The 12,372-nt window shown below is 33.3% G+C and overlaps 2 protein-coding genes across 4 annotated transcripts in view; both read right to left on the reverse strand.

Moving 5' to 3' along the window:
- LOC133848366 (ras-related protein Rap-2b) overlaps positions 1 to 3,911 on the reverse strand; it is a 60,156-nt gene extending 56,245 nt beyond the window's left edge. For 2 of the 3 annotated variants that reach the window (XM_062283900.1, XM_062283899.1), the window contains exon 1: positions 3,438 to 3,609. The gene's annotated coding sequence lies outside the window, so the exon portion shown is untranslated. Of the gene's footprint in view, positions 1 to 3,437 lie in introns of all 3 variants that reach the window. The other variant, XM_062283901.1, reaches the window with a different exon arrangement.
- LOC133848365 (uncharacterized) overlaps positions 1 to 12,372 on the reverse strand; it is a 183,485-nt gene that overhangs the window by 47,063 nt on the left and 124,050 nt on the right. The gene's annotated exons all lie outside the window — the stretch shown is intronic.

The raw sequence follows: 12,372 nt of genomic DNA on the forward strand, positions 1-12,372 counted from the left end.
TATTAAAAGATTTAAATGTGAATAAATTTGAAAATATTAGAATATTAAAAAGAGAAGAGAGAAAAACTAATTCTAAATAATTAGATGTAACTAAACTTTAAAGAGAGAAAATTGCTAATATAATATAATATCAAAGGAATGAAATGTATATATAATTTTAAAAAAGTGAACTATTGAAAAAAGAGGAAATAGTTAAAAATAATATCAAATGAATTATAGTATATGTAAATAAATTTAAAGGAAATAGAACAATTTTTGAAAAAAGGTAAAAATAATATCAGAAGAATGAAATGTAAATAAATTGAAAATAATAAACTATTTAACAGAGAAGAAAGATGTAATTCGGTAATACACAAAAGATAAATCAAATTTAACTTAAAACCGAGAAAAAGGCTAAAAGAATATCGAATGCATGAAATGTAGACAATTTTAAACAAAATACAATTGAGATGAAAAGGTAAAAATACTATAAAAATAATTAAATGGAAATAAATGAAAAGATTACAATCAAACGGAGAGCAAAGGTAAAAGATTCAATAAAAGAATCGTCAGACATATTACCTTAGATCAATTAAAATCGAACCTACACAATCACACACACAATATATCAAAATATATTCCCATCAATTAGCTGAAATGCAAGGTTGTCCCAGACAGAGAGAAAGAGAGATAAACAAACATTTTGCACACCCAGATATTTCGTAAAAAAAAAATCCCCGAAATAAAACCCCCGCTTTGAATTCTGGAGGCACATTTGCATGGGAGCGGCAAATGCAACAAATGCCAATGCCAATGCCAATGAAAATGCTGATGATGACGATGGCGATGACGATAATCGGAGCAAACATAATGAGGCACTGTGACAATGAGGTGTTAATGATTATTTTTGATGAGTAATAGCTAAAGTCGACAATGAGCTATAGCCAAAGCCAATGCCAAAGCCACAATGCCAATGCCAATGCCAATGACAGTGGTAATGAATGCTCTTCGATGCTCTTTGGCGTCGCTTATCCTTATCATCATCATCATCATCATCATCATCGTCAAGCCAAAGCTAAACAAAACAAAATATAAAAAAAAACGAATTCTATAAGTATTTTATCACATTATCGATTGCGATTACTGTTTGGCATATCAGTAAATAAATTAAATGTAAAAGATGAGCAATGCATCAACATAAAAAAAAACAACAGAAAAAAAGCAAAACAGATGTGAATAGAGAGATACACTAACGTAAATGGAAGAGGAGAGAGTAAACGGATTGAATGGAAAACAAAACCTGATTGTATTCTCGCTTCTATCAATAAAAGGGTATTCAAAGCTGGCAGCTCATCGATAGAGTTGATAGAGTCGTTAAATGGGCAACCGTTTTAGTTGAGCTCTGTGACCGACGATTCATATTGCGGTGGCAAAGCAATAACGGGCCTAACAATAAATCAACCGACAAACACTCACTCACATTCACACTCACATTCATTCACACTGAACACGCAGGTGGGAAAAAGAGCGAGAACAAAATGGGAAATAAGTAAAAGTTTGCACATCAAATGTGTTGTTTGCTGAGTCACACGCTTCGTATACACAACGTGGTGAACAGGCGAAAGATCCAACACACACACACACAGACTCACACATACACTTACAACCATATCGCGGGTGCTGCGTACAATTATTCATTGAATTAATTATGACAAGCGATGAGTTCATTTACGATCAATGTTGATTACAAACACATTAATCGTATCGTTGTGCGCTCCACGTGCGATTGCGATTGCGATTGCCACAACGAATGCGATTCGATTCGATTCGATTCGATGCGATGTGATGCGATGCGATGCGGTCGGTAGCCAACGCTAGAGCTACAGCTACAGCTATAGCTAAAGCCATGACCAGGCTGCTCGCCTTATCTAACAGTTCCGGCTAAACAGACACTCGATAACAGACTAATACGCTTCAAGAAAATAGCACAACATTATGCGCAAATAGTTAAAGCGAGGCAGCGAAATACTGCCAGAAGAATTGACAAATAAAAGAGCAAGTCTCATAAATTTCGCTTCAAGAAAATATCAAAACATTAACATATGTGCAAAAGGCTAGTCAAAAGCGAGGCTGCGAAATACTGACAGAAGAATCGTCAAATGAAAGCCAAAGTTTCTAAATTTCGCTTCAAGAAAATATGCGCAAAATAATGGCTGAAGCGAAACTGCGAAATACTATGAGAAGAATTGTTAAATAAAAGAGAAATTTTATAAATTAAGCTTCGCAGAATAATAGTTAAAAACGAGGCAATGAAATAGTGCAAGAAGAATCGTCAAATAAAAAAAAACAAGTTTCACAAATTTCTTAAGCTATAAAGAAAAATGCAGAAAATTGTATGAAAATGGAAACGAGAGATTAATGCATTTTGTTTAATGCTAGTTTATTACAATTAACATATGTATATGTTTTCATATATTTTTATAGATTAATTTGAGTGAAGATTTCGCATTATCAATTAAATAGTGCCTCAAACTTCACTGCAAGATTGATTGCCTTAAATGTGTGTCAAAAATACAGTAGTAAAAGCCACTCAAAGAAAGCTTAGCTTTAACAGCAGTATTTTAGAAAAGCAAATATAGTTTCTTTGCTTTTTTTATTTGTTATTATTTATTTACTTTCAATTAGTTTCATGATAGTTGATGTGTAAAACCATATCCCAAATTTCTTCTCTAATATAACAACATTTTCAATCTATTAAATAAGGGTTTATTTTGCCAGGAAATAACACCAAAATAAAGCAAACATTTCATCGAAAATATTGTTATTATTTTATAAGAAAATATATTTGATGATTGCAGTATTATTATTATTTTATATATAATATATATATATATTTTACAATTTTACTAGAATTATTTTTTATATTATTTTATAAGTATATATATTTTACAATTGCATTGTTTTTTTTTTATATATATTTTATTATAAATATAATTACAGTATTATTATTTTTTTCAATATTTAAAAAGCACATATATTCTAAGATTTCAGTATTGTTGTTGAATATTTATTTTATGTGCAAATGAAGTTTGCACTTGCTGCAAAATCTTTTATTTTTACGTTTTTTCTGTTTTAAACATATTTCTGTTTAATTCCACAGAACTTTTTCGAGTGCTCATAAATGGTTAGCCCGAGGTAGAGCGAATATCATTTAAATTCATTGTCGAAACGATTGAGTTAAGAATATATATATGTACATATATAAAAATATATTCATAACTTTGCTTTTGGCCCTGCAAGTTTTTCAATACGCAAAGTTTGAATACATTTCACAAGTGCCAAACAAGTTGAAAGTTTCAAGCATTTAAAGTATTTTTCAAAAAATATTACAAATGTTCTTGTTTGTTTATCACTTTATAAAGTTCAAAAGTTTGATGCATATTTATAATTTTATATACCTGTATTTATGCTTTTTGTTTTATTTCACTTCGTTCAAAAGTGTTCGGCGCGCAAAAATTTTGAATTAATTTCGAATGTTTGTATTTACGTTTTGAAGTTATTTTCTTCTTTTGCTGTCGTTTGATTTCGATACGAATTTCTCTCGCTTGAGTACACTTCCAGTACAAAAAAAAAACAACAACAACAACAATGTGGAGTGGAGTGGACCGATTTTTGGAATTACAATTAGCGAACAATTGGAACAATAAAAAAAATATGAACAAAAATCAAGAGCAACACGGAAATTGGCGATAATGCGCTGAAAACGTTGTCTGAATTCGTTTGGTGTGTGCGTCTGTGTGTGTGTCTGTGTGTTTTGGTTGTGATTTATTTGGTCGCTGCGAGACGAATCGAGTCGAATTTGAGTTGTCGTGAGTTGCCTTTGCAGCAGCAGCTAACAACACGCTGCTTCAAGTTCCCGGGAAAAACTAAACTGTTGTTACACTTGATGCATGCCTTCAACCAGCAGCAGCAGCAGCAGCAGCAGCAGCAGCAACAGCAGCAGCAATAGCAGCAACAGTGGCACGACGATTACACTCGACTCGCAGTCTCGCGCCGCACGATTGCCGAAGCCCGAAAACTTTGCTCCGTTTGGCAAAAAGTGAACGAGCAGCAGCAGCACGCCAAAAAGGTGCGCAAAGGGTATACGCAAAGCGTTCGAGAGAGAGAGAGAGAGAGTAAGTGAGTGGGAGAGAGAGGGAAGAGTATCAGCGCCACAAGTGCATGCCCCATGTCCCCTCTCCCTTCCCGCTTCCCGCTTGCCGCATCGCCTGCTGCCCAAAACAGAAATGAAACCAAATTCAAATGGCAGCTGGCAGCAGGCAGCCAGACCGACAGCTGTGACCAAACCAAACGAAACGAAACCAAACCAAACCAGGCTGGGGAAATGCTTGCTACAACTCAGAAGAGCTTTTTCCACTACGCTGTCGCCGTCGCAGTCGCAGTCGCCGTCGCAGTTGACGTCGCAGTTGACGCTGCTGAATGACTCGCACAGCAGCAGCATAAAAGTATGCAAAGCTTTTTTGCTTGGCCAAAGCTTTCGTTGTGTGCGTGCAGATGCAACAGCTTCTCAATACAATTTACACACTCTGCACTCCCACCCACTCCACATACCACACATACACACGCAAACACACACACACACACAGAGGAGTGTGTACATACATACATGAGGTGGGTTGATTCAACAGTTGAAATACGAGCAACAATTAATTCGACAATTCATTTATTAATAACGCAACTTTTTATGAAGATGAAAACGGATTCAGTTCCAAAATAATGTAGCAAAGAAAAATATGAAATATTATTTATTTTGTATTTAGAGTTTCAGCTTATTTTTCAATAAAAAACAAAAACAAAAACCATTTATTAATGGAATACATATCTAATAAATTGTAGTGTAAACGTATCTGCATTTATTTATTAACATTGTGACTTTTTATGCAAAGGAATTTAAATTTAGTTTCAAATTAATAAAGTCAAGAATTAGTTGCAATTTTTTTTGTATGAGAAAAAATAAAAACAATCTAAGGATTGAAATCATAGCTAATAAATTGAAAAGCATTTTGGTAGAACTTAAATTTATCTAATTCATTAATTTCATTACATTTTTTAAGAATCTGAAAAGAACATTTGTCTACAGACGATACAAGAAATAACACCGCATGTTTAAATTAACTAAGAATATTCTAATTTTTTACAGTAAGGAATTTATTAACATTAATATTTGATTACATGAATTTTGAATTTCTAATGCAAGTAAATTTGGAATTTGAAATACGGTTCAAAAGAACTAAAAAATTACAGCACTCAATTGTTTGGAACGTCATGGCGTATGCGTAATGTATTAAGCTTAGTTTACTGAATATTACTTGACCACATTTAAAGGAAGACATTAAAATATATTAAATTAAGTGTGTGTTTACTATATTAAAATCACATAAAAGGATATTATGAATAAAAAATTAATATAAAATAATAATTGCTTGTGACAACATTGCGTATGTGTAACATATTGAACTTAGTTTACTGAACAGAATTTATTAATTATTTTGAAAGCATTCATAAGAATAATCCAATCATATATTTCGAAGACTACATTTAATTTGAAATAAATTTAAATTCTAGAGCTCAACTATATATTAAATTCACATGAAAATAATTATTTGTAAATTTCCAGCATAAAAAAACAATTACGTATTGATTGTGACAACATTGCGTATACGTAATATATGAAGGCATATATATTTTATAAATATTACTTGAATGTTATTTTAATTGTCAAGATTAATAAGATCTTACTTTTAAAGTATTATATTCAATTTTAATTTTAATAAAATTTCATTTCAAATGAAAAGTTTGCGGGAATTCAAAATTTAAAATATACAAAAGTTGCAATTAAAATAAAAAATCAAGTGTTTTAATTGAATTTTCTCCCATAAACAAATAAACCTTGCTGCTTGCTGACAACACTGCGTATGTGTAATATCTGGGGATTAAGTGTTAATATCTTATAAATTGAATACCCGAAAAAGAAAATGGGTTGAATTTAAGTAAATGGACTTATTTTATAAGTTTGCAAATGAAAGTTTTCTTATTTTTGCTGCCAATAACCTTGGGACTGACAACACTGCATATGTGTAATATCTTGAGCTCACATATATTGCTTATATTCTAAAGACTATTTCAATACCATTGATGAGAGTAATCAAATCTTACAGATTACTATTTGAATAGAGATTCAGTATTTAAATTGTTGTTGCAATTGAAATGAAAAAATAATAATCTTGTAAATTTCGGAATGGAAGTTCTCCCCTCATAAGCAATCATACGTCTTGAGCTTACATTTATGAAATATTCTTTGAAGGCTAAGTTGCAATTCTAGTAAATGATTAAATAATAATTGAAAATCCGCATAATTTGCAATGGCAGATAAAACGAATTATTTGATAATTTTTGCTATTGAAGTTTCCCCTATATAAACAACATCTGCTACTGCTGCTGTCAATTGAATAGAGACGAACAACACTGCGTATGTGTAATGTCTGGAGATTAAGTTTGAATATTTCTTAGAATTAATACTACAATGTGTTGGAGCTCAAATTCGAGAAATTACTTGATAAATTTCAGGGTGAAAGTTTTCTTATTGCTGCTTCCTAATAATCTTGGAACTCAAAACACTGCGTATGCGTATTATCTCGAACTTATATTCATTGCAGATATACATATATCGGAGACTTAATCTTATAAATAATAATTCAAATTCGCCTAAGTTGCAATTGCAAATAAAACGAATTATTTTCTAAATATCCTCTATAAACAACTGCTGTTGCTGCTGTGAATTGTCTGGGGACAGACAACACTGCGTATGTGTAATGTCTTGAGCTAAGCTTGTGCTCTCTCTCTCTCTATCTCTGGGGGGGAAGTACTTGCAGTAAATACAACAGTGAAGCTGCCCGTGTCTCAGCACGTGCACAATATGTGAATGACGTGGGGCGTGGCAGCCATTGAAATTAAAAAAGAGAAAATTTGCTGCATTATGTGGCGAATGTGAAAAGACTTAAATCCCCTTTTTGTCAGCAGTTGTGATTCATAGTATTTTGCAACATAGTGTAAGCTAATCTAACAGGCTTGCTTCTAAGGCTTTAAGCGTGGATCTTGCGGTCTTAGTTTACCCTCTAATGAATCGCAATGAGAATACTAAGTTGCCCAGCGCAGATCAGGCACACAAAATTGCAGCAAGCAACCGCAAGGTCAAGGTCGTAGCTACAGAAATGGGTTGTGTTATATGAGTGAAGAGTGCAGTCTTTGAACCAAGAAAGAGACTGAGCAGGTCAGTTGTAAATACTTGAAGAAATGCTGCTAAGTCTATAAAGAAAATACCAAATATTGAAGTGAGCCATTGTATTTGAAATTGTAATTTAAAAGTATTTATTCCATTTATTTAAAAAGGTTGGATTACTTGTTAATTTAAATGAACTTGTTTCTAAACCGCTTCGGTCTTAAACTAATTTAATTGACACCGTTTTTTGCTGAAATGGTTTAGCAAGTGAAATGACTTAAATCCCCTTTTTTGTTAGCAGTTGTGATTCATAGTATTTTGCAACATAGTGCAAGCTAATCTAACAGGCTTGCTTCTAAGGCTTTAAGCGTGGATCTTTCGGGCTGCCAGCGAATGGTTAGTGAATGGCAATGATAATACTAAGTTGCCCAGCGCAGATCAGACACACAAAATTGCAGTAAGCAACTGCCACAATGTGAATGGTCAAGGTCGTAACTACATAAGCTGAGATGTAGTTGGGTTGTGTTATATGAGTGCAGAGTGTAGTCCTTGAGCCAAGGAAGAGACTGAGCAGGTTAGTTGCTGGGCTGGTTTACAGTTTATAATTGCAGTGGCATAAATCTTTTTAATTAGCTGATAAACAGGTCGTATACGCGATTAGGTTGCACTCGGCATATTCTGTTAGCACTTGTGCTTGCCACACACACACACACACAGCAGAGCAGAGTAGAGGTTAACTCTAACCGCAGCTGCCTGTCGTCTGCTTCCTGCTGTTGCCTTATTTGTCTAGACTATGTGTGTGTGTGTGTGTGTGTGTGTGTGTGGTGCGAGTCTGACACACCATAATGCGTTTATCGCCACGCCAGGCGATGCCACATTTAAATAGCAGCGACTGTGCGCAGCAAACTATAATTATTGCATTTTAATTTCTTCGCTCTCTGCACATTGTGCACTTTATGCTCACGGCCAACCTGTCGTATGCGCCATATGCTGTCAAAGCCGAAGCCTCCTGCAGCAGGAGTCCTGCTGCTGCTGCTGTCGTGGTCAGAGAGGGTCGTGGTCGAAGTGTGAAACTAAAACATATCCTGCAGACAATAGCTGTCTCTCTCTTCTCTCTCTCTCTCTCTCTCTCAATTTTCTAGACTCTTTTCAGCTTGCATCTTTTCTATTTTTAATGGCCAACAAAATATTCTATTTTTATTTCATTCTTCTTTCATTTGTTTATTGGTCTGAACGTCTTGCATTTTCAGTATTGTATAAAATCTTTGATTACCACTATCTACAATATTTATCAAATATTTAAACTATAATTGCAAGCAATATTTTTTGTTTGAATATTTTTCTATTTTCTGTGAAATGCATTTTAATATATTATTTTTCTCGCAATTTGCTTAGAGCTGTAAATTTATGAACATTCTATTTATTTTGAATTATTATTTGTTAATGCTTTAGTTACTTTAATGCTTTATTAAGCTAAATAAGTAACATATTGATTGACGTTTTTCTCCTTTTAATTTATGGCTACTCATTTGAAAAGAGTCAGCAACAAATTGAAGTTTTTCAGAGGGCATTCACTTAAGAGTTATACCCGCTAACAGTAGGGTGGAAGGGCATTATAATTTTGTGCTTTTTAGAACTCTAAAATATATATATTCTTAGGTATATTTAAATATTTTTGTGGTATATTAATTTGGTATCTTTTAATAATGACTACCAATCTGGTATATTTTGCTCTCTACGGTATATTTTGAATAGTACGGTATATATTTGAGTAGTACTACTACAAATATTCCAAATATAGATAGTGGTATATACCAAACATATTTTTGCGGTATATATTTTTGGTATATTTTAAGAATAATACACTCCACTGTAGCTACAATATTTGTTTTTGTTTTTAATTTTTATACCCGCTACACATAGGGTAGAGGGGTATTATAACTTTGTGCCGACAGGAAATGTATGTAACAGGTAGAAGGAGGCATCTCCGACCCTATAAAGTATATATATTCTTGATCAGCGTCAACAGCCGAGACGATCTAGCCATGTCCGTCTGTCCGTATGAACACCTAGATCTCAGAGACTACGAGAGATAGAGCTATAATTTTTTTTCGACAGCATTTGTTATGTTTGCACGCTGATCAAGTTTGCTTTAAATTTTTGCCACGCCTACTTCCGCCCCCTCAAATCAAAAAAATCGAATAAGAAGTGTAATTTTAAAGCTAGAGTTGCGAATTTTGATATACTTAATAACTCTAGTAGTTATGATTCCTGAAAATTTGGTTGCGATCAGATACACATTGTCGAAGTTATTAAAGAAATAATTTTGTATGGGCAAAAACGCCTACTTACTAGGGGGTCTTAGTTGCTTTGGCTGACTATCTGGTATATTGTGCCTTCTATGACTTTTGAATGCGGTACTATATCGATATACCACATATACCATTTGGTATATTTTTAGTATTTTTGCAGTATATTCGGTATATTTTGAGAATAATACTGCAACATATATTGCTTTCACTCAAAATGGGTAGCGGGTATCTCACAGTCGAGTACACTCGACTGTAGCTTTCTTACTTGTTCCAACTGATTCAGGAAGTTGGCTTTCTGGTTTTCAAACTGAAATATCGAACAGTGACAAATTATTTTAAATTTGTATTTCTATACACAAACTACAAGGTATATATGTATATAATTTCCTTATAAAAAAATGCAAGATCAAGGCGCATGAATCGTAGATTTTGTAAAATATAAATTCGCTGTCAGCAGCAGCGAAGATGCGTGTTAATTAAATGCTGAAATAAATTCAAATTGAATTGAAGTTGCAAAACGTGTTGTTTTTCAAGCTGCAACCTGCAACCAGCGACAATAGCCAATTTCCACAGCTGCAACAACAAAAACAACAACAACAGCAACAACAACAACAACAATGAGAGCAACAAATCAACAATGTGGCAATGTCAAATGTCTGCGATGAAGCAAATTGATTGTTGTTGCCTTTGGCGAGGATAACTGATAGCCGCGGCCAGGTGTCAATTGCTGCCAAACTGCAGCTGACATCTGTAGCAGCAGCAACATCTCTTAAAGGCGGGGAGAATGGGGCAGAGTCTGCATTCAATTCGCGGCACGTGCCACAAGAGCAGCGAAAGGGGCCAGCGGCCAAAACAGGTAAATGAAGTATCGATTTGAGTTGCGTGAAGCTGCAATGACACTGACAATGGCAACAATATGAGTGGCATGCATTAATGAACGACTGACGAATACCCTGTAAAGTTAGGGACAACAAGTTAAAGAGGAATAGTTGAAATACAAAAATTAAAATAGGATACATAAAGTAAGTAGTCGAAATGAAACAAGTAAAATAGAATACTTAAAGTAATGCTGTAAAGTCAACTATATAATGGCAACAAAATGAGTGATTTGAGTGATGATGAACGACTGACGAATACCCTACATCTGGTGCTCAACAGTGTTGAATAAAAGATGAATAGTTAACGACAAATAGGTAAAGTAAAATACTTAAAGTGAAAAACTTTAAAGTTAAATACTTAAAGTTAATTTGCAAAGTCTATAAAGCAAATACAAAAATCTGAAGTGAGTAATTCTATTTCAATTTGTGCTTTAAATAAATTGAACTGATATCGCTTATTTCTTAAATGCTTTGGCATTAATTATTTTTGCATTGTTTTCTATACAAATGGCTTAAATAAATTGTGTTACTATAAACTGAAAGTGTCACAGTAAATGAAATAAAAACATGTAAAAAGTAATGCGATTGTGCTTTGCATATACCCTATAAACTCAGTGCTGCGATGACTACGCATAGTTGCTTAACTGTTCGATTTACAGGGTATTTAATAGTATATTACACTAACGACAAACACGGCAGCAGCTGCAGCCACAAGCGAAATGGCGACAAACCAAAAGCCGCCAGTCAAACAAAACGCACAACAAGTTGCTATCAAAACGCAGTCAGAGCAAAGTGTGTTAGTATGTATGTGTGTGCGTGTGTGTGTTTGCGTGAATGTGTGTGTGAGTTTTTTTGTTTGCCTTGGCCTGCCACTAAAATTTCAATTAATACTTATGTACTATATGAACAATGTGCGATGCATGTGAAAGAGCAGAGCGAACACGGAGTCAAAGTCAAGAGCACCACAAAAAGAGCAAAAACAAGGCCCAGCAACAACAACAACAACAACCACTAACGATGACAACAACAACAACAGGAGCAACAACATCATACACTTCAAATCGTTGACATTCGGCAACAATAACAACAAGTTTGTGTTGTTCTTGCAGCCGCTTGAAAGTTTATATTTAGAGATGACATTGTGAAAAAGCTCGATGTGATTTTTGTGAAGATCAAATGCTATACATACATATAATCGAATTAGGCACATACTCCGAATATGTTTAATAAATTATAGAAAATATGATAATTTTCAACAAATTATTTTATATTTACCTACTTATTATGGTTTGCTTAAAAATATTATTTCCGTGGCAAACAAAATGTTGGGTTTAAATGGCTTTGGTTGACAGTCCAGTATATTTAGCATGAAATGGTATATTTTGCTCCAAATATAATTTTCGGTATATTTACGTATTTTTTGATATAATAAGTTGGTATCTTCTGATAATAATACCGCACATTTGATACCTTGTTTTGTATTATTTAATTTGTTTTATATAATTTCATTCCATTTTATTTTTTGTAATTCCATTCCATTTTATTTCATTTAATTTTATTCTGTATTATTTGATTTCATTTTAATTAATTTTATTTTAATTCACGTCATAGAATTTAATTTAATTTTCTTTGTATTCCATTTTATTTCATTTAATTTCAATTCATTACATTTTGTAGCATTTCATTCCATTATAATTAGAATATAATTATCATATTTTGAATTTTGTATTTTATTTTTTTAAATTATTTTTTTAAATTTCCGTTATGTATTATATTAATACTTTTAGCTGCAGCTAAGCTTAATTGTTTTACTCTCTCCCTCTCTCTCTCTCTCTCTCTCTCTCTCTCTCTCTCTCTCTCTCTCAAAATGCAACTCGAAATCAATCTCACTAAAATGTTGCCGCAGCCAACTTAGCTAGACACA

The sequence above is a fragment of the Drosophila sulfurigaster genome, chromosome X (genome assembly GCF_023558435.1).
Source record: "Drosophila sulfurigaster albostrigata strain 15112-1811.04 chromosome X, ASM2355843v2, whole genome shotgun sequence".
Classification (NCBI taxonomy): Eukaryota; Metazoa; Arthropoda; class Insecta; order Diptera; family Drosophilidae; genus Drosophila; species Drosophila sulfurigaster.